The sequence below is a fragment of the Ursus arctos genome, unplaced genomic scaffold, assembly GCF_023065955.2.
Source record: "Ursus arctos isolate Adak ecotype North America unplaced genomic scaffold, UrsArc2.0 scaffold_16, whole genome shotgun sequence".
Taxonomy (NCBI): Eukaryota; Metazoa; Chordata; class Mammalia; order Carnivora; family Ursidae; genus Ursus; species Ursus arctos.
Genome location: NW_026622830.1, coordinates 55322583 through 55345881, shown reverse-complemented (window position 1 = coordinate 55345881; position 23299 = coordinate 55322583). Strand labels below are relative to the sequence as shown.

General features: G+C 41.5%; 1 protein-coding gene and 1 long non-coding RNA gene across 3 annotated transcripts in view; both read right to left on the bottom strand.

The window, feature by feature from the left end:
* The window catches only part of LOC125281949 (ral guanine nucleotide dissociation stimulator-like), a 476760-nt gene that overhangs the window by 29730 nt on the left and 423731 nt on the right, over window positions 1-23299 (bottom strand). The gene's annotated exons all lie outside the window — the stretch shown is intronic.
* Window positions 10094-23299, bottom strand: part of LOC125281980 (uncharacterized) — a 62651-nt gene continuing 49445 nt past the window's right edge. The window contains exon 3 of the long non-coding RNA XR_008959568.1: window positions 10094-21385. This is a non-coding gene — a long non-coding RNA (uncharacterized LOC125281980). The remainder of the gene's footprint in view (window positions 21386-23299) is intronic.

Here is a 23299-nt window from a genome sequence, read left to right as displayed (position 1 = left end):
ATAGCATTTCTCTCTTTTAATAGCCTTTATTAAGAACTCTATGCCTTTAAGTCATCGGTAAACATCCCTACTGCAGACAGGAGAAAGCAGAAGCTTAGCATCTCCAACGCTGCTTGAGATCATAGACGTTGGGCCTGAGAACTGTCCAGAGCATGGAATGCATGGCATTCCTCCCATGCTGATGAGGCCTGGTCTGTTCCTGACATGGGGAGAAAGGTTCAGGGGAAACCACCCTCCTTGGCAGGCCACAGGGCAGCCAATTGTTTCTAGTGTGGGTTCTGGCCTTGCCCTGATCATCTGTGGGTCCTGAGATAGGACATGAATTTGGACCCATTCTCACCCCAGACCAGCACTGGATGTTGTTGGTGGCCTGATGCACCTGCTGCTTGTCAAAGGAGATGAAGTAGCTGAACCCTTGGAGCAGCTCATCAAAGATGTCCTGGGTGGAACTCTGAAAAGATAGAGCCAGCTACCTGGGCCAGGAGGCATCAGAGGCCTTCCACCCAATCTGTGGTTCTATGTTCTGGCAGATCTAGCAGCTAAAAATGTTTGTTAAGACACTTAAGTGTTCCTTGCAGCATTGCTGAAATGGCAACAGAATTGAATCATGTCAAGTTCCACCAGCCTTGAAAGGCTGAATTACTGTGGCTGACGACCTCCTTTACGGAGGTCCAAAAAGACATATAAGGACACAGCTTGTGACCTGGTGGACCTACAATGATTTGATGTACTCTGAGAAATGACGCGTTATAGAGAAACATATAGAATGACTTCATCCCACCGTTCCTTTTATGTTCAATCACCCTATTTAGTGTGAGGATTTATAAGGCCTTGGACAAGTTCTCCAAGGACAGTGGAGCTGGGTTCTACACAGGATACCTGCGTGAGTAGGGAAAATAATAAAAACAGTACAAAGACACTCATGGCTTCGGGAAAAGTAAAATAAAACACAACAAAACAAAATAACCTATGCCCCTAAACTGCAAAAAAACATTAATTATATTCTCTACCATTCCCATATATGTGAAGAGTCTTCCTACCTTATCCCATAGCTGGTGGTGGAGGTGTAGATGTTGGGATTACTTTGTGGTTGGGCCTGAGGGACACTCATGTGGAAACACTATAGGAGGGCCCTAGGTTTGTCCCCATATTTGTGTGGGGGCCCTGGGTGTGGAGAACCCTCTTCCCATTCTCACCTCAGGCAGCACTGATCCTGGGTGGTCTGGTGCACCTGACACTTGTCTAGGGAGTTGGAATAGTTAAAGTCACAGACCAGCTCATCAATGATCTCCTGGGTGCAGCTCCGAAAATGCAGTGCCCCATATATATGGGGCCAAGAGACATTAGTGGCCTCACGGGACATTGCCACAAGGGGCCAGCCCCATTAGAAATCGTGTTCTCCAGTTAAGGCTAAGAGGAGCAGCAGAAAAGACATCCAACAAAGAGGAAGCCAGATGAAACCCTAGGGCTCATGATTAACATACAGGTGGTTGAGCTTGGTCCCCAGCACTCAGCTTCTCATCCTGCCTGCTATGACCTGGGGTGTGAACATGAAAGATGGGCCAGGTTCCAACACCTGGCAGCTTGCTTCTGCCCAGGAAGGGCATCCTTCCTCTGCCCCCTCCTCTACACTCACATACACATACACACACACACTTAGTGAGGGGCAAGAGGTGTGGGCCTGCTGAAGTAGGATCACTGTTGTTGCCTGCTCTCCAGTGGGCTGCTCTGAGCTGCCCTGTGTTACCTGTTGGTGTCTCCTGCCACATGTCCAGAGGGCTCGGAAAAGCGGGCTGAGACGACGACTACAATGATGTGAAAGTCTTTCTCTCTGGACTTTCTGGGCCAAAGCCCCTGAAAGTAGGAATACAGCAACAGAACATCTTGTTCTCTTGAACGTCTCGAGTCAAGTGAGCTGGAAAGCAGGCTTTCTTTGAATGGATGTGCCTGGTTACCAGAGTTCTAAGTTCAATTGGGGCCTATCACCAAGGAAGTGAGGTCGCTTCTTCAAGATTCCAGTACCTTGGCCTCTGCCGTCTCTTGGCAATGAACTGTTTACTTTTCTCCCCCATGTCATCTCCTTAACTGTACACTATGAGCGAAAAATGCCATAGCCACCACTCTCTGGAAATGTAACCAGGGTCTGAGGTTTCAGGAGACAGAACTGAATTCAGACCTTTTTTCTTTGTTTTCCCAGTTCTGAGTCCTAAATCATTGTGTCTCTCACATATTCCCCACTTTCCCAAGCTGCTTAGTGGGGATCAGGCTAGAATCCACTTCTTAGAGACATCATCAGGTGTATGTGGATAATGTAACATGGGTGGGGTGGTCCCCTGTGTATCTGAAGCACAATTTTCAGGATGGAAGAATTACAAGAAGGGGTGGGACTTGGCATGGAGGGCCGCTCAACAGAGGCCTGGGTTCCAACAATGTAATATTGGAACACTTTCCCACTTGGCCTTGTGTAAATGTGGGCACTATGATGGGGTGGAAATGAACGAAGAAGCAGATATTGCTATCCTCTGTAGTTAAACTGTTCAATTGTTTCCCATTATATTTAGAATGAGACCCAGTTGCCTCATTTTTTAAAAATTTTTAAAAAAGATTTTATTTATTTATTTGACAGAGAGAGACGGCCAGCGAGAGAGGGAACACAAGCAGGGGGAGTGGGAGAGGAAGAAGCAGGCTCCTAGCGGAGGAGCCTGATGTGGGGCTCGATCCCATAACGCCAGGATCACGCCCTGAGCCGAAGACAGACGCTTAAGGACTGCGCTACCCAGGCGCCCCAGTTGCCTCATTTTTGTCTATGAGGGGCGCAGCCTTCACAGTGGCTCCCACCGATCCAGACTTGTGGTATAGGCATCACTCTCTACCCATTAGGTGGTTAGTTACTGGCTTCTGACCAATAGGATGCAGCCAATGTGATGAAATGTGATGTCTAAGTTTCAATTGCAAAGAGTTTCTAACTTCCTAGTTACTTTTCTTGTGTTCTGCGTCTCACTCCCTTTCCCTTTTTCTTCTTGATCTCTGAACCAAAAATCGAGCACAGATATTTTGAACTGCCATGTGTAGAAGCACACATGGCAGAGAACCTGGCCTGTGCCAAGGCCAGAAGACACAAAGGAACTCAGATTCTGAGTCCAAACAGCTTCCCGAATCATGTGAGCCAACTTGGGAGAAAATCCTCTGCCAGTCTAGCCTCAGTCACTGCTACAGCCTCTGACACCTTGAGCCTGGGGAACTATGCTTATTTGTGCCTGGACTCCTCACCCACAAAAACTGTGAGAAATTAAATATATACATTTTAAGATTCAGGCTACTGGGGCAAGGCAGTAACATAGGAACAATAGATAAGTAACAGTCTCCCAGGCCTCAGCTCCTCTCCCTGCCTTCCTCCCTCCCCTCTGCTCTCCTCCTAGTGTCCCTCCAGCCACGGGGGCTGCCTTTTTCACCTCCTCTGGCCAAACCAGCTCTGTTAGTGAGTGTCTGCAACAGCGGTCCCTTCTTTCTGACACACCGCACACAGACTTGTGCAGGTCTAGCTCCCTTTTGTCAATCTGTTTTCAGCAATGTCACCCTCAGTGAGGCCTTTCATATTTTCCTATCCAATGACTTCCCAGCCTTCCTTCATTACATACTTCAGTCGTCGTATATAGCACTTGCTCTTTTCTTTCACGGCTTTGGTTTGTGCTTTGTCCATCTCTAGACTGTGAGCCCCTAAAAGCAGGGAGCTCTTGGTATTTTCAGCTCTCCTCATGGGTCCACCAAGGTACCTGGCATAGGGGAGTGCTTAGTGTATAGTTACTGAATGAATAACTGAGAAGATCTTGGAGCCCACCTCCCCTTTTAACAAGCTAGACTGTAGGGAGAAGCGCAACTAAAAGTTTCGAGCTGTTTCTGGGCAAGGGGACAACCACAATGGCCTCTGCCTGACTCTTCCTTCTCCAGTATCTCCAGCAGAACTGATGAGGCACCATGGACAAGGAAGCACCCTGCATCACGTTCTCTGTCTCTAGTGGTACAGCCCCAGGCAGGCACACCACCAAAGAAAGGGGTGCTTTTATCTGGGTGTCCTCAAGGCAGTGGCTTTCCAGAGTCAGAGTGGCAAAGGAGCAGGATCTCCAGGCTCCAAGAGCAGAATAAGGGACCACAGAAACCTCCCTTTTCTCCTTTTTCTGTCCACTCCCATGGTGTCCTCTTTACTATTCCAGCACCCTCACCTCAGCCAGAAGAGTGATTCTGCACCCACCCTTGTATGTCCAAATGAGGACCCTGAAGGTCTAATGGAGACTGGTCTTGCCCCTGGACCCCAGAGACAGTGTTCAGTGCTCTGGCACTTTCCCAGAGAACATAAACAAATGATAAGCAGGTATGCGCAAGCCCAAAGCGCAATGACCTATCACATCAATTGGAGCAGCTGTCATAACAACGACAAGAGACAACAAATGCTGGTGAGGATGTGGAGCAAAGGAGCCTATGCGCACTGGCGCCGGCACTGTGCAAAACAGTATGGAGCGTCCTCAACACACTGAACACAGAACCACGGTATGTGCAGCAGCTCCACGTCTGGGAACATTCCATAGAAAACAAAGGAATATGTCTAAGAAATACCTGCACTTCCATGAGCAAGAAGCTTTATTTACCATAGCTGAGACAAGGAAAACATCAGTGCCCATTAGTGGTGAATGGATAAAGAAGTGTTACCTACATAATGGAATATTAATCAGCCATAAGAAAAGGAAATCCTGCTAAGTGTGATAACAGTTTTGGACTTAGAGGCATTATGCCAAGTGAAACAAGTGAGACAGAGAAAGGCAAACACTACATATGTGTAGGTATAGATATATATAGGGAGATAGATACTATATAGATGATAGATACATAGACATTTTCCCCTTTTATGTGGAATCTAAAACAAAGAAAAGAAAAGGCGGAAAACTAATTCAGAAGAACAGATCAGATTAAAGTAACAAGAAACAGAGGGGAGGGTGGGGGCAGGGATTGAGTGAATGGTGAAAAGGTACAAACTTCCAGTTTTAAGATAAATAACAGGGATTTACAGTACAACATGATGACTGCAGTTGATACCGCTCTATGGTTTGAGAGGTGTTAAGAGAGTAAATTCTGAGAGTTCTTATCACATAATAGCTTACACATACACAGTGTGTCAATTATATACAGTGATCAATTATATCAATAAAACTGGGCAAAAAATATTTTAATATTCATAATGGGCATCAGGAAAGTTGACTTGGTAAAAATAATGACACATAAGCAAAATGTAAAACAGCAGAACCCACAGTCAGTAGACTATGATATGGATAAAAAATCCAAGCCATTTGCATAAAAAATTGATTCTGATTTTTAAAATCAGTGAATTAAAGTTAAAGTAGATAAAATAGAATTTTAAATTGTGCTACATTTTTAAAAATTGATCAAGGAATAAAATGTCTTATTAAATTAACTCTGAAAATACCGTTTTGAAAAAATTTTCATGTTTTGGAAAATTCTGATTTTAAGCTTTTAAGTGGGCACAGAATGAGAACATTTTGTTGGATCAAAGTTGTCTCCAGGAAAATGGGTGAGACAAAATAGCAGCACCAAAATGGCAAGACTAAATTGTCCTGTGTTCATTTCTCTGTATTTGCAGTTTTTAAAGAAAAAATATTTTTATTGACATACAATACACATAATCAAAAATCTACCATCTACCGTCTACAAATCTACCATTTATAGGTTTATATTTCATTAAGTACATTAAGTTCATGGAATACATTTTAAATGTATTAAATGCATTAATACCCTTTCTACAACCTCCGTCTAACCCAACTTCACATCTCATTTCATCTTGTGAAACTAAAACTCTACACCATGAATCAGAAACTTACCATTACTGCCTCATTCCAGCCCTTGGCAACACCATTCTACTTTCTGTCTTTATGAATCTACTTTGGGTAGGTCCCAAAAGTGGAGTCAAAGCTTGCATTTTTATGAATGCACTTAATGTAAAAGTTCACCCATGTTGTGGAGTTTTGCAGTCCTGTAGGAAATAAGCGTGTCACTTACCTGTTCTTCCGGTCTGTCTTCTGGGGGAGGGGCCTGCTGCTTGGCTGTTCAGGCTGCTCTGCCTGGTTGGCCTTTCACCACCCCTTGTCAGGGGGTTGGGTTTAACGTGAGGAGGTTGTCTGTGTGGCTTTGTTCCCTGGCAGATTTCCATGCCTCCTTAGAGGGTCAGAGGAAATACGGCTGTGCAGAAAACTCTGGCCTAGGGCAGCAAGATCACGGTCACCTTTCTTCAATGAAACTTCCAGGTCAAAACATCTCCACTTGGAAAAAAACCTGTCAGCCAAGAATGCTTTATTTGGAAAAGCTGTCCTTCAGAAATAAAGGAGAGATAAAGACTTTTCCAAACAAAGAAAAGCTAAATGAGTTCCTCACTACTAGACCTGCCGTAAGGGAAGAATTAACACCTATACTACTTAAACTCTTCCAAAAATATCAACATAAGAGGAATACACACAAACACATTTTAAGAGGCCAGTATCACCATGATACCAAAACCAAATAAAAAGACTACAAGAAAAGAAAATTATATACTGGTGTCCCCGATGAATATAGATGAAAAAATTCTCTTTAAGTATTAACAGACTGAATTCAGCAGCATCTTAAAGGACCATATACCACGATCAACTGGGATTTGTCCAGGGGGTGCAAGGATGGTTCAACATATGCAAATCAATCACTGTGTGACACATCACATTAACAGAATGAAAGATAAAAATCATATGAATATCTCAATAGATACAGAAAAAGCATTTGACATGCATTTGACAAAGTACAACATGCATTCATGATAAAAACCCTCAACAAATTGGATCGTGAAGAAACGTACCTCAACACAATAAAGGCCACATACGGCAAACCCACAGCTACGGCAAACATCACACTCATTGGTGAAAGACTGAAAATTTGTCATGTAAGATGGGGAACAAGACAAGGGTGCCCACTCTCAACACTCCTATTCAATACAGTACTCGAAGTCCTAGCAGAACCATCAGACAAGACAAAGAAATCATAGGCATAAAAATTGGGAAGGGAGAAGTTAAAACTGTCTCTATTTGCAGGTGACATATAGAAATCCTAAAGACTATAAAAACAACCCTGTTAGGTCTAATCAATGAATTCAGTAAAGTTGTAGGATAGAAAATAAATGTACACCTAGCAGTAGCATTCCTATACACCAACAACAAACTATCTGAAAAAGATATAAGGGAAAAGATACAAAGAACATTTATGTTAGGGAGAAAAACAACAAAATACTTAGAAATAAACTTGAGCATGGAGGTGAAAGGTCTCTTCACGGAAAACAAGACATTGATGACAGATACAAAAAAAGAAACCCACCAATGAATTGAATGGTATTGCATGTTTATGAATTGCAAGAAATAATGTTAATTACCCAAGCCACCAATAGACTCAATGAATTTCCTATCAAGATTCCAATGACTTTTTTTGCAGTAAGAAAAAAAAATCCTAAAATTTGAATGAAACAATGAAAGACTTTGGATAACCGAAACAATCTCTAGAAAGAAGAATAAAGCTGGAGGCATCACACTGCCTGATTTCAACTGTATTATAAAGCTATAGTAAATCAAAATCTTATGGTAGTGGCATAAAAACAAACACATAGACTAATGAACACAAGAGAGAGCCCAGAAATAAACCCAGACACATACGGTTTTTGAGAAGGGAGGCATTCTCAATGGAGAAAAATAAAACAGCTTCTTCAGTAAATGATGCTGGGAGAAGTGGATATTCACATGTCAAAGAACAAAACTGGACCCCTATCTTACATCATCCACAAAAATTTACTCAAAATAGATAAAAGACTTACAGGGAAGACCTGAAATCATAAAATTCCTACAAGAAAACATAGAGAATAAACTACTTGACATTGGTCTTGGTAAGTATATTTTAAAAATAACACCAAAAGCACGAGCAACAAAATAAAAAAAAAAAAAGTGGTACTACACTCAAGAGCCTCACAGTGAAAGAAATAATCAACAAAATGAAAATGCAACATATGGAATGGGAAAATATTTGCAAATCATGTATCTGAAGAGAAATTAATACCTAAAATATATACATAACTCATACAACTCAGTTGTATGTAAAAAAAAGAAAGAAAGAAAGTAAAAAAATAAAGAAAAGAAAAAAGAAACCAACTAAAGAAAGGACCAAGGACCTAAATAGACATTTCTCCAGAGAAGACAAATGGACAACCAGCACATAAAAAAGGTGTTCAGGGGCGCCTGGGTGGCACAGTGGTTAAGCGTCTGCCTTCGGCTCAGGGCGTGATCCCGGCGTTATGGGATCGAGCCCCACATCAGGCTCCTCTGCTATGAGCCTGCTTCTTCCTCTCCCACTCCCCCTGCTTGTGTTCCCTCTCTCGCTGGCTGTCTGTATCTCTGTCAGATAAATAAATAAAATCTTAAAAAAAAAAAAAAAAGGTGTTCAACATCTAATCTTTACGAAGATACAAATCAAAACCACAAAAACCACAACGAGATATCATTCTTGTTAGAATAATTATTATCAAAATGACAAAAGATAACAAATGTTGATGAAGATGTAGAAAAAAGGGAACTCCTGTGCACTGTTGGTGGGAATGTAAATTGGCATAGCCAGTATGGAAAAACCTATGAACTTTCTTCAAATATTAAAAATAAAATAACCAAAGGATCCCGCAATTCCACTTCTGGTTACATAGCTGAACAAAATGAGATTAACATGTTGAAAAAAAAAGAAGTTAGCCTGTTGAAGAGGTATTGCCACCCCATGTTCATAGCAGCATTATTTACAATAGCCAAGATATGGAAACAACCTGTATCTATCAACAGAGTAATGGATAAAGAAAATGTAGTCTGTATATCCAATGGAATACTATTCAGCCATAAAAATAATGAAATCCTGTCATTTGAGACCGCACGGATGGTCCTTGAGGACATTATACTAAATAAGTCAGCAGAGAAAGACAAATACTAGATGATCTCACTTATATGTGGACCCTAAAACATAAAACAAATAGAAAAACAAATAGAAAAAGAGATCAGATTTATGGTTACCAGAGGCACGGGGTGACGGGAGGGAAAACTGAATGAAGGGGATCAAAGGTACAAACCACAGCTGTAAGTCCTGAGAATGTCATGTGCTACACAATCACTGTAGTTAACACTGCTGCATGTTGTAGCTGAAAGTTGCTGTCCTCTAGTTCAACCTCATTGAAATATTAGGAATCCCAAGCTTAATCCAAACGGTTTGAGCCCAAGGTCACAGAGCTCCCACATTGCTGTTTTCAATTGCTACCATAATACAGAACACTTGGAAGGAGCATCTATATTCCAGGAACACAGTCAAATATCCTTTATTCACTAACTCTTCTGACCCTGTGACTCCATACCCTTTACTTGTCGTAGTCAGAATTCAGTTAGATAGAAACTGCCTTTCTGATTCTAACAGTACTAACGCACTATGTTTTCAACACAAGCTGCCTATAATATAGTTTAAAGTATATTTATGATGTGTATGAAAAATAAAAAAAAATTATTAGATGATAGTTAAGGTCCCAGAGGCTCGACAAATTCCACAGTTCTCAAAAAGATGGCCCCAAAGCCAGCAGCATTACCTACACATTTGTCAGAAATGCAAATACTCTAGCCCTCGAGAGAACTATTGAATCAGAATCCAGTGGGATTTACCTTTGGCATCAACAAGTCTTCCAGGCAATTCTAATGCACACCAAAGTTTGAGAAACACTGCTTTAATTGTTTTCATTGTTTGCACAAAGACAAGGGTGGATAATTAGTCATAGTCATCTCCATAAACTCAATAAAAGCAACGGATTAAAAAAATACAGGCAAACTCACATATCTCATACGGAAAATTTACAATTTATAAAAAATTCTACAATATGCTTTAGAAGCTTAAAGAAAAGTGTGAGGACACATGAAACCTCATGATATATTTGGGTTTTGTGATGAGCACTGAGTGTTATACACAACAGATGAATTACTGAACTCTAAAGATATTTAGGTTTTTTTTTTTTTTAAAGATTTTATTTTATTTATTCGACAGAGATAGAGACAGCCAGCGAGAGAGGGAACACAAGCAGGGGGAGTGGGAGAGAAAGAAGCAGGCTCATAGCAGAAGAGCCTGATGTGGGGCTCGATCCCATAACGCCGGGATCACGCCCTGAGCCAAAGGCAGATGCTTAACCGCTGTGCCACCCAGGCGCCCCAAAAGATATTTAGGTTTTGTTTTAATTTATGACTGAATGTAGTGTTCATTTCTGTTTCATAAATGGATTTAAAACACCACATATGCCTAGTAATAAATGAAACCTCAAGAAACTAGATGAGTCTCAAACAAACAACCTAACTTTACCCCTTAAGGCACTGGAAAGAGAACACATCAGGCCAAAGTTATTAGAAGGAAAGAAATAACAAAGATTAGAGCAGGGAAAAATGAAGCGGGACTAAAAGGATAATGGAGTATACCAACGAAACTAAGAACTGATTCTCTGAAAATAAAATTGACAAGCCTTTACCTAGATTTCCCCCACCCCCAAAAACAAGGAGAGAGAGAGAGGGAGAGACAGAACTCATATAAAAAATGAAAGAGTGATACCAGAGAAATGCCAAAGATCATAAGAAACTACTCTGAACAATTATATACAAAAAATTGGACAATCTAAGGGAAATTGATAAAACTCCCAGAAACATACAACTTGCTAAGACTGAATCCTGATGAAATGGAAAATCTGAACAGATTATTAGTAAGCAGGTTGAATCAGTAATTGAAAACCTCCAAAAAACAAAACTCCAGGACTAGATGGTTTCACAGGTGAATTCTACAAAATATTCAAAAAGGAATTAATACTCAAATTCTTCCAAAAAATAAAGGAGGAGGGAATTCTTCCAAACTCATTTTATAAAACTGGAATTCTTCTGATACCTGATCCAGACAAGGATTCTGCAAGAAAAACATTACAGGCCAATATTCCTAATATACACTTACAAAAATCCTCAACAAAATATTAGCAAACCAAATTCAGTAATACACTAAAAGGATCATATACACATATCTAGAAAAGTGTTGTTACAGCTGATGTCAGAGAAATTATCTGTGCTCTCTTCTAAAATTTTTATGGTTTCAGGTCTAATATTTAGGTCCTTAAGCTTTTTGAGTTAATTTTTGTCTATGGTGGAAAAAAAGTGGTCCAGTTTCATTCTTCTGCACGTTGCTGTCCAGTTTCCCCAAGATCATCTGCTGAAGCGGCTTTATTTTCCCCACTGTATACTTTTGTGGCCTTTGTTGAAGATTAATTGACCATATAGTTGTGGAATTATTTCTGAGCTTCCTATTCTGTCCTATCGCTCTGTGTGTCTATTTTTGTGCCAGTACCATACTGTTTTGATTACTACATGTTTGTACCGTAAATTAAAGTTTGGAATTGTGATACTTCCAGCCATGTTCCAGGATATTTAGGATTTTTTGCGATTCCATACAGATTCTAGGTCTGTTCTGGTTCGGTGGAAAATGCTGTTGGTGTTTGATAGGGATTGCCTTAAATCTGTGGATTAGATAGTATGGACATTTTAAGAATATTAATTCTTCCAATCGACAAACATCGAATGTCTTTACTTTCTGTGTGTGTGTCATGACTTTAAATCAGTGTATTTATAGTTTTCAGAGTCCCGGTCTTAAAGCCTCTTTCATTAAATTTATTCCCAAGTGTGTGTGTGTGTGTGTGTGTGTGTGTGTGTGTGTGTGTGTGTGTGTGTTTAATCGTTGGTGCAGTTGTAAATGGGATTTCTTTCTCAATTTCTCTTTCTGCTATTTCATTCGTAGTGCATAGAGATGGAACAGATCTGTGTATTAACTTTGCATCTTGTAATTTTACTGAACTTATGAGTTCTAGTGACTTTTTTTTTTTGGTAGGGTCCTTAGAGTTTTCTAGATATAGTATCGTGCTATCGTGCTATACACGAATAGTGACAGTTTTACTTCTCCCTTACCAATTTAGATGCCTTTTCTTTCTTTTCCTGGTCTGACTGCTGAGGTCAGGACTTGCAGTACTATATTAAACAAAAGTGCTGGGAGTGCACATCCTTGTCTTCTTTCTGATCTTAGAAGCAAAACTTTTGGTTTTTCACCATTGAGTATGACGTTAGCTGTGTGTTTTAGATATATGGTTACTGTTATTATTTTGGGGTACGTTCCCTCTAATCTTACTTTGTTGAGTATTTTTGTCATCACTGGGTGTTGTACCTTGACAGATCAGATTTTAAACTAAAGACGGTAGGTAGAGATACAGAAGGACACTATATTATTCTTAAAGGATGTATCCAACAAGTGGATATGACAATTATAAATATCTATGCTCCCAATAGGGAAGCAGCTAGATACACAAGCCAACTCTTAACCAGAATAAAGAGACATATAGATAATAATACGTTAATAGTAGGGAAGATATAGATAATAATACGTTAATAGTAGGGAACCTCAACACTCCTCTCTCAGCAATAGACAGATCACCTAAGCAGAAAATCAACAAAGAACCAAGAACTTTGAACGGACCAGATGGACCAGATGGACCTCATAGATATATACAGAACACTACACCCCAGAACAACAGAATACTCATTCTTTTCGAATGCACAGGGAACGTTCTCCAGAATAGATCACATACTGGGTCACAAAACAGGTCTCAACCGATACCAAAAGACTGAGATTATTCCCTGCATATTCTCACACCGCAATGCTTTGAGAATGGAACTCAATCACAAGGAAAAATTTGGAAGAAACTCAAACACTTGGAAACTAAGAAGCATCCTGCTCAGGAATGATTGGGTAAACCAGGAAATTAAAAATCAATTTAAGCAATTTATGGAGACCAACGACAATGAAAACATATCGGTCCAAAACCTATGGGACACTGCAAAGGTGGTCCTAAGGGGGAAATACACAGCCATCCAAGCCTCACTCAAAAGAATAGAAAAATCTAAAATGCAGTTTTTATATTCACACCTCAAGAAGCTGGAACTGGAACAGGTCTAACCCACGCACAAGAAGGCAGGTGATCAAGATTAGAGCAGAGATCAATGAATTAGAAACCAGGAGCACAGCAGAGCAGATCAACAGAACTAGAAGCTGGTTCTTTGAATCAACAAGATCGACAAGCCGCTGGCCAGACTTATTCAAAAGAATAGAGAAAGGACCCAAATTAATAAAATTATGAATGAAAAGGGAGAGATCACAACCTACACCAATGAAATAGGAAGGATCATTAGAAACTTTTTATCAACAGCTTTATGCCAATAAATTAAACAACCTGGGAGAAATGGATGCCTTCCTGGAAACCTATAAACAACCAAGACTGAAACAGGAAGAAACTGGTTACTTAAACAGACCGATTAATTATGAAGAGATTGAGGCAGTGATCAAAAACCTCCCCAAAAACATGAGTCCAGGGCCTGACGGATCCCCAGGGAATTCTACCAAACATTCAAATAAGAAATAATACCTATTCTCCTGAAGCTGTTTCAAAATATAGAAATAGAAGGAAAACTACCAAAGTCATTCTATGAGGCCAGAATTACCTTGATCCCCCAACCAGGCAAAGACCCCATCAAAAAGGAGAATTACAGACCGATATCCCTGATGAATTTGGACGCCAAAATTCTCAACAAGATCCTACCTAGCTAATAGGAGGCAACAGTTCATTAAAAGGATTATCCATCAAGACCAAGTGGGATTCATCCCTGGGATGCAAGCGTGGTTCAACATTCGCAAATCGATCAGTGTGATAGATCATATCAGCAAGAAAAGAGTCAAGAACCATATGAGCCTCTCAATTGATGCAGAAAAAGCATTTGACAAAATACAACATCCTTTCCTGATTAAAACCCTTCGGACTGTAGGAATAGAGGGTACATTCCTCAATTTCGTATTCTATGAAAAGCCTACAGTGAATATCATTCTCAATGGGGAAAAGCTGGAAGCCTTTCCCTTAGGTCAGGAACACGACAAGGATGCCCACTCTCACTATTATTCTTCAACTTAGTACTAAAAGTCCTTGCAGCAGCAATCAGACAACAAAAAGGGATAAAAGGTCTCCAAATCGGCAAAGAAGATGTCAAACTGTCTCTCTTCGCAGATGACATGATACTCTATATGGAAAACCCAAAAGACTCCACCCCCAAACTACTAGAACTTATAGAGAAATTCAGTAATGTGGTGGGATACAAAATCAATGCTCAGAAATCAGTTGCATTTCTATACAAGAACAATGAGACTGAAGAAAGAGAAATTAGGGAATCCATTCCATTTACAATAGCATGAAAAATCATACATTATCTCGGAATTAACTGAACCAGAGATGTAAAGGATCTATATTCTAGAAACTACAAATCGCTCTTGAAAGACATTGAAGAAGACACAAAAAGATGGAAAAATATTCCATGCTCATGGAACGGAAGAATTAACATCGTTAAAATATCTATGCTACCTAGAGCAATCTACACATTCCATGCTATCCCAATCAAAATACCAATGACATTTTTCAAAGAACTGGAACAAACAGCCCTTAAATTTGTATGGAACCAGAAAAGGCCCCGAATCGCCAAGGAATTCTTGAAAAGGAAAACAAAGCTGGGGGCATCACGTTGCCTGATTTCAAGCTGTACTACAAAGCTGTGATCACAAAGACAGCATGGTATTGGCACAAAAAAAGACACATAGACCAATGGAACTGAATAGAGAACCCAGAAATGGACCCTCGGCTCTTTGGGCAAATAATCTTTGACAAAGCAGGAAAAAACATCCAGTGGAAAAAAAGACAGTCTCTTCAATAAATGGTGCTGGGAAAAATTGGACAGCTACATGCAGAAGAATGAACCTTGACCACTCTCTCACACCATACACAAAGATAAACTCCAAATGGATAAAAGACCTCGATGTGAGACAGGAATCCATCAAAATCCTAGAGGAGAGCACAGGCAGCAACCTCTACGACATCGGCCACAGCAACTTTTTTCATGACACATCTCCAAAGGCAAGAGAAACAAAAGATAAAATGAACTTGTGGGACTTCATCAACATCAAAACCTTCTGCACAGCCAAGGAAACAGTCAAAAAAACTAAGAGGCAGCCCACGGAACGGGAGAAGATATTTGCAAATGACACTACAGATAAAAGACTAGTATCCAAAATCTACAAAGAACTTCTCAAACTCAATACACGAGAAAAAAATAAACAAATCCTAAAATGGGCAGAAGATATGAACACTTTTCCAATGAAGACATACAAATGGCTAACAGACACATGAAAAAATGTTCAAAATCATTAGCCATCACGGAAATTCCAATCAAAACCACACTGAGATACCACCTTGTGCCAGTTTGAATGGCAAAAACGGACAAGGAAAGAAACACCAAAGGTTGAAGAGGATGTAGAGAAAGGGGTTCCCTCCTACATTGTTGGTGGGAATGCAATTGGTATAGCCACTCTGGAAAACAGTGTGAAGGTCCCTTAAAAAGTTAAAAATTGAGCAACCCTATGATCCAGCCATTGCACTACTGGGTATTTACCCCAAAGATACAGACATAGTGAAGAGAAGGGCCATATGCACCCCAATGTTCATAGCAGCATTGTCCACAATAGCTAAATTGTGGAAGGAGCCGAGATGCCCTTCAACAGATGACTGGATTAAGAAGTTGTGGTCCATATATACAATGGAATATTACTCAGCTATCAGAAAGAATGAATTCTCAACGTTTGCTGCAACATGGACGGCACTGGAGGAGATAATGCTAAGTGAAATAAGTCAAGCAGAGAAAGACAATTATCATATGATTTCTCTCATCTATGGAACATAAGAACTAGGAAGATCGGTAGGGGAAGAAAGGGATAAAGAAAGGGGGGGTAATCAGAAGGGGGAATGAAGCATGAGAGACTATGGACTCTGAGAAACAAATGAGGGCTTCAGAGGGGAGGGGGTTGGGGGAATGGGATAGACTGGTGATGGGTAGTAAGGAGGGCACGTATTGCATGGTGCACTGGGTGTTATACGCAACTAATGAATCATCAAACTTTACGTCAGAAACCAGGGATGTACTGTATGGTGACTAACATAATATAATAGAAAAGAAAAAAAAAAGAAAAAAAGAAAATTCTTTATTAAAAAAAAAATAAATAAATAAATGAAAGGGGGAAAAAGGAAAAAAACGTAAGCACACAAAATCAGGGAACAGGACAGGGATAACAGCCCCAGATACAGAGGAAAAAGCTGGATAAAACAGATGATTTTCTATGAATGTATAAATCACCAAAACTAAACCAGAAAATGATAGCAAATCTAAAAAAGCACTAAGCTTTTTTTTTTTTTTTAAAGATTTTATTTATTAATTTGACATAGAGAGACAGCCAGCAAGAGAGGGAACACAAGCAGGGGGAGTGGGAGAGGAAGAAGCAGGCTCCTAGCGGAGAAGCCTGATGTGGGGCTTGATCCCAGAACGCTGGGATCACGCCCTGAGCCGAAGGCAGAGGTTTAAGAACTGAGCCACCCAGGCGCCCCAAAAGCACCAAGCTTAGGTAGTTTTACTGGGGAATTCCACCAAATTTAAGGAAACAGATCATTTCAAGAGTATTTAAACTGGCTAAAGCAGAGAAAGCTTTTAATAAAGCTAAGGAAAGCACTAAAACAACTTGATAAAGATTACATTAAAAACAAAATTACAAACTGGTTTCACAAATCACAATGTAAAATGACTCAGTAAAATATTACTAGAATCTGGCTACACACTAACAGAGTTTTCACTGATGATTCAATAATATGACCATGATTCAATAACACAAAATCTGTTACTATTATTCATATGAACAGGTCAAGGAAGAACATCTGTATAATTTCACAGATGCTAAAACAGTATTTAATAAAATTCAACAACCATTTTTGATTAAAAAAACAAAGAGCAACAACACAGCCCTTAGTAAAATAACTACTGTGGCAGAAACACTAAAAGCATTCTCAGTGAAGTAAGGAACAAGACAACGTACCCACTATCATTCTGACTTAGTATTTGATCTTGTCCTGGAAATACAAAGCAACCAAAAAAGAGAAACAAGAGACATAAAAAGTAAAAAACATGGAATGAAATTCTTATTATTTGTAACTGATATGATATTATACCTGAAAATCCAAGAGAACCAACTGCAAAAACTACTAGAAACAATATGATGACATAAGTTCCTGCTTGAAAAATCAGTAAGTACAGGGGCACCTGGGTGGCTCAGTCGGCTAAGCATCTGCCTTGGGCTTAGGTCATGATCCCAGGATCCTAGGATCAAGCCCCACATCGCATGGGGCTCCCTGCTCGGCAGGAAGCCTGCTTCTTCCTCCCCCTCTGCCTACCACTCCCTCTACTTGTGCTCCTCTCTCTCTAATAAATAAATAAAATAAAAATTAGTAAAGTACAATAATAAAAATATGTAATATAAGAAAGGGTCCTATTTTCAACAACAAAAAAGATCAACTAGGAATAAATTTAAGAAATGTACAGGATTTTTACACAAACCTTTTAAAGACATTTCTGAGACAACTGGAGAAATGTGTATGTAGATTGGATATTACATTAAATTAGTACTAGGCAATAAATTGTTAATTTTGATAAATATAAAAAAGTTTTGATAAATATAGCAATGAGGTTATATATATTTCAAAAGTCTCTATTTGTTCCAGTTCCCAAGTTATACTCTGAAGTAGTTACGAATAAAATCATTTGTTTTAAAACATTCTAGTCCCCCACCCTACAAAGAAATGGAGGGAAGAGGGACAAATGATTCAAGATTGGCAACACATGGCAAACTGTTTAAAAAGACGTGATGGATACATCCAGGTTCATTATATTCTCTTCCCTACTTTTGTGTATTTGAAAATGTGCACAATAGGACCCAAACAAAGGCACGTACTGAGAGACTCAAAGGTACACAATAGGCTTATAAAAACACACAAAAATTGCCACCTAACAATTAGAAATGCAAATTAAAGCTACAAATCAGATGTCATTTTCATCAATCAAATAGAGAAAAGATCCAAATATTTGGTGATATTCAGTATTTGGGGGAAAGGAAGTAACTGACCTGCCGGGGAAAAAGTATCCATCAGTACTTTGGAGGACTCCTTGGCCTCACCTTTCAAAATTATAAACACACACTCCGTGGCCCAGCAATTTCACTTCTTAGGAATTTATGCTAGAGATACTAATTCAATAAGTATTTTCCGCCACCTACTATGGCCACACACTAGAGACAGAAAAGTGGAGGAAACAAGGCCCCTGCTCTCATAGGGTTCCATTATTGTAGGGGAGGAGAGAACCAATAAAGCCAATTAAGTACACGGACAATTGCAAGGTCAAGGGAGATAAGTGTGATGAAAAAAGCAAACAGAATAAGGGTGCTGGGAGTGGCAAGAAGTCTATTTTGGATGGGCCTCTCTGAGGACGTGACAGTTGGGCAGAGACCTGGGTGAAGAAGAAAACAAAGGAGAAGAATGACCAGGAGAACATTCCAAGAAATAGGGAAGGAAACCACGGAGTAACACATACATTTGGCTTTCCTGCCCTCTGCTTTTCTTTTTATTCCCTAACAGTCTTTCGTTCCTCCAAAGGATATGAGCACCTCTTGAATGTCTTTCTTTGTCCTGATACAAAAATGAAAATAAACGTATCTTTGAAATACAATACATCTTTCGGGCCAGCACTGTTTCCCCAAACACTATTGTGCCTAATAATTTCATTTCTTCAAAGGAAGAATTCCCAAACTTATCTAGGTGTAATGCCAAACCTGTTTACAAAAGTACATTCAAGCTAGAATTAGTTTCACAAAAGATATTGACCAGTTACTAGATAATTTTATAGAAAAAAAAAAATACTGTCAGTCCCTGCCCTTCTGGCAAGAATGCGAACCACTGACTTAGAGAAGACTATAGTTTAATTTCATAACCTTTTAAGCAATGAGGTTGAAATGTTGAAGTGCCTATTTGGATAAATATTTATTTATTTGGATAAATATTATTTATCCAAATATTTTCAATTTCAATTTCATGATCTTTTAGGCAATGATATTGATATTTTTAGAGGCTATTTTAATAAATATTTGACACTGAAGTGGCCAGTGTCAATTAAGGGCGTTCCAGTTGACCCCAAAAGAAACGACTCTGCAACAACACCTGAGAACATTACATACTAACCTGTTCAAAACCGTGAAACACCCAGACTTCAAACTTGCCATGAATGATACGTTCTGTGAACAGCCAGATTAATTACAAAGCTAGCATATGGAGAGATCTGTCCCTGTGAAATACACTATCTTAATTCTGAAATCAGCTTTACCTGGATGCATTCATCTCCTATTCAGACAACGCAAAAAAAACTAAGACTTCCAGATTCTACAGAGATTCCTAAGGAGACAACTCAGTGTAATCCAATTTCAAGCACCATTAGCCATCTGCACAAGCAACGACAGGTTTCCCTCCAACAGCTGACGATGCGGTGTACCCCTGGCCACATCACACCACTGAACCTTCCCCCAAAGGTCCAGCAGAGAATGCCACTTCTGACAACTAGTTACCCGAGAAAAAATTACCAAAGTGAGAAACCGGGAAAAGGTAAGCTTCCGCACAGGCCAGCCCAGCAAGAGGGGCGCTCAGTTTTGAGTTCTATGCAGATCTGAGGCCAAGAATCCCAATGCTCTCTGGCTCTGGAGCCTGCCCTTCCACGTCCCACCTCTTACGTGAGAGGCGTCCAGGAGCCTCACAAGGGACGCCCCCCACGCCCTCCTCTACTCTACAACGTGGGGTCGTGATTGCCCCCTGCTCCCAGCCCCTGGGAAAGACGCTGGTCCAGCCGGTCGAGGACGGGGTACCACTGGCTCACCTGGGGAGGGTAAGGGCACGGGGCTGGGCTCCGCGGAGGGCCAGAAAAGGGCACCAGGGGAGGGAAGGGGACAGTCGGGGGCCCTCCGGCAAGCAGCTATCTGGGGAAAGGATGCCCGCGGGCCTCACTGGCGGGCCAGGCGAGGGAAAGAGGACACGTGAGAATGCAGGGTAGACGTGGGGCGCTCCTGCAGGCAAGAAACGTACGGAGGGGCGGGGGGCTTAAGAGCTGCCTGCGGGCCAGGTAGGGGGCCCCGCCCCTGCGCCCTGCCTCCCCTGCCCAGCGCCCGCTTCATGCCCGCGTCCGCGGCGCAGCGCGGCTCTGCCGGCCCCTTGCCCGCCAGGCGCAGGTTCTGCTTCAGGCGGCAGTCGGCGTCCAGCGCCGCGGCGGCCGAGCCCGACGAGGACGAGCCCGAGGCGGTGCAGCGCTCATGCTCCAAGGCGACGGGCTCCGTCCGCTTCCTCATCCCGCGGCCGACAGGGCCAGCCGCCGACGGCGTCCGCTGACCTCGCCCGCCCGCCCGCGCTGCAGTCGCCGCGACTCGCAGGAGCAGCTGCCGCCCGGAGCCCGCAGCCCCTCACATCCCAGCCCCAGGCCGCGGCGCCCGACTCTACCGACCCGCGCCTGGGATCAGGTCGGCCGCGCCTGCCAATCAGCGCCGGGCTCCCACCGGCCCCGCCCCCTCCATGCTTCCGCGGGAGCGCGCCCAGCGTCCCCGGCGCCGACCTGCCCCCATTTTGGAGAAGGGCGGGAGAAGCCTTGCGGGGAGTCACAGTCGCTTTCGGGCGAGCGACCGGTGGTGCCCTTGAGAGGTCTGAGCTCGGTCGCCGCGGGTGAGAGGGCCGCCTTTGCCTGGGTGCTCAGCGCCAGGAGCCAACGCAGCCGGTCCTGCCCCAAATCAGTGGCCCGAACGTGGGAGGACGCCGGCCGGAAAGCACCCAGCGAGCCCGAGCCGCAGAGGAAAGCGGGCTCCCACCTCTCCCGCCCCAGATTGTGATTTTTCCCTAATGCTGGGAAGCCAGTATGAATGAACCCCTCGGAAAGGTTTCTGTCCTAATGGCTTATGAAAACAAAGAGCAAACGGTAACAAATCACCATTCTCATGATTCATAACTATTTTCCACAAGATTTTAATTTAAAAAATACGCTCTCAGGTACTTTTTTTTTTTTAACACAAGCATATAGATAATTTAATTTTAAAATATTGGGCTGAATTTATGAAAACTGAACTCATTAAACAACTTACTTCTTAAAATCTGTATATGACTTTAGAGTTGTGTAAAGCAGTTAGTAGTCGCTGGTGGAGGTGCGCCTGGCTGGTGGAGCACAGGACTCTTGATCTGGCTTTGTAGGTGCCAGTCCTAGGTCGGGTGTGCAGATCACTGAAGAATCTTTAAAAAAAATAAAAAAGGAAAAAATCTGTTTCAAAGATAAATTTACACTTGTGGAACCCAAGATAAGAACTAATTCAATTCATCTTACAAAGAAAAGAGCTGTTTCACAAATTTAGTGTTACAGCTTTGGCATTCTTTAATATTTCTTGGAAAGGATCTACAACCGAGAGATTGGCTTACTTATCACAAAGTGAACTTTCAACATTCAAAATTTCAACATTTCTGTAAGTTGAAAACTATTGGCAATTGATAAATTTAAGATCAATTAGAAATGCCTTTAGAAATTTCATAGCTCCTTCTATTAGCTTTGTAATGATAGTTCTAAATTGCAAAAGAATTTCATTGACAGTGTTATAAAAAATATCACAACTGGCATTCATATTTGTGTGGATAGCTTCAAATACAATTTTAAAATTTAAATGGTGAATTCTTTAAACTGTTATGCACATACTGGAGATTAGGAATCCAGAAACCGAAGTTAAAAAAAAAAAAAACTGACCCTATCACTCACAAAATCCTCTTTAATTGAAAAAAAAAAAAAAAAAAGCAAGGAAGGGAGGGCTGTTGAGAAGAGAGAAATGTGAGGGTTATTGAGTCTGGCTGGCATTGGGCCTTACCCGTACAGTCCTCAACTCTTGGTCCTGTAGGGGCCAAGGGCCAGGCTGCTCCAAGGTGGGCCACTTTGGCTTGAAGATTATTTTGACCTAAAGGCAATCAAGACCCTATGGACTTCCTCCCTATGAAAGAAACTTTTTGCCCCTTCCTTGACTAATAGAAGAATCTAAATTGGGGTCTTTCCCCAATTTAATAATGGTTATTACCAGAAATAAGTCTTATCCAAGTGACCCATCTATATGGCAAGGCAAGCATCTAATTACCAAACATTCGCTCTTCTTGCCCTGTGACTTGCATTCTTTCCCTTCAAAGTCCCAGACCCCCACCTGATTCTCTTTAGTTCAGGATGGATACATACACACACACCTTATTTTGCCTATCTTTGGAATTTCCATGTCAGTGTGGATTCCCTGTATGTAGGAAACTAAATTTGATTTTCTCCTGTTAATCTGTCTCATATCAATTTGATTCTTAGTACAGCTTGACGGACCTAGAAGGGGACAGGAAATTCTTGCTCCTGATATTCCACATTGACTTTCTGTATGGTCTTTAAATACCATGCTACACTGGTGACACCCACATTTGTATCTCTAGTCCATACCCTTTCCTTGAACCCCAGGCTCCTCTATCTAATGGTCTACTCATCCACTCTAATATCCTGTAGGCACCTAAAGTTCCTATGTTCAAAACTGAGCTCCCAACTCTTTTCCCTCCCCCAACTCCACGTGTAACCTTCCTCACCTCAGGAAGGGCAACCTTGTATTTACATTTCCGTAGGTCAAAACCCTGGGATCATCCTTGAATCCTCTCTTCTTATGTCTGTATTAGCACTCCTTTCAAAATCTATCCAGGACACAACCACTTCTCACCACCGCCTCCATCCACACCCTGGCCCAAGCTGCCATCTTCTCTCACCTGGATTATTTTAATAGCATAAGTGGTCTCCTGCCTCCACCATTGTCAACTTTTGTCTACTTAAGTCAGCCGTCGGAAAGTTCTTTTTAAAGACATAGCTCCAATCCTGTCACTTGTTTGCTCAAAATACCTGTATGGTTTCCCATCTCACTGAAAATAAAACAGAAAACTTGTGAGAGGGCCTACAAGGGTCCTACCTGACATGGCCTCCAGCCCTCACTCTGATATCAGCCACCAGGGTCTCCCTCCCTTACTCTGCTCCAGTGTCACTGCCTCCTTGCTGATGCGGGGACCCCAAGGAGAGGTGTGGGTGGCACGTGTGTGAGCCACCCATTCCCCTCCTTGGGGCCTTTTACTTACATTCCTGCTGCCCGTAATTCT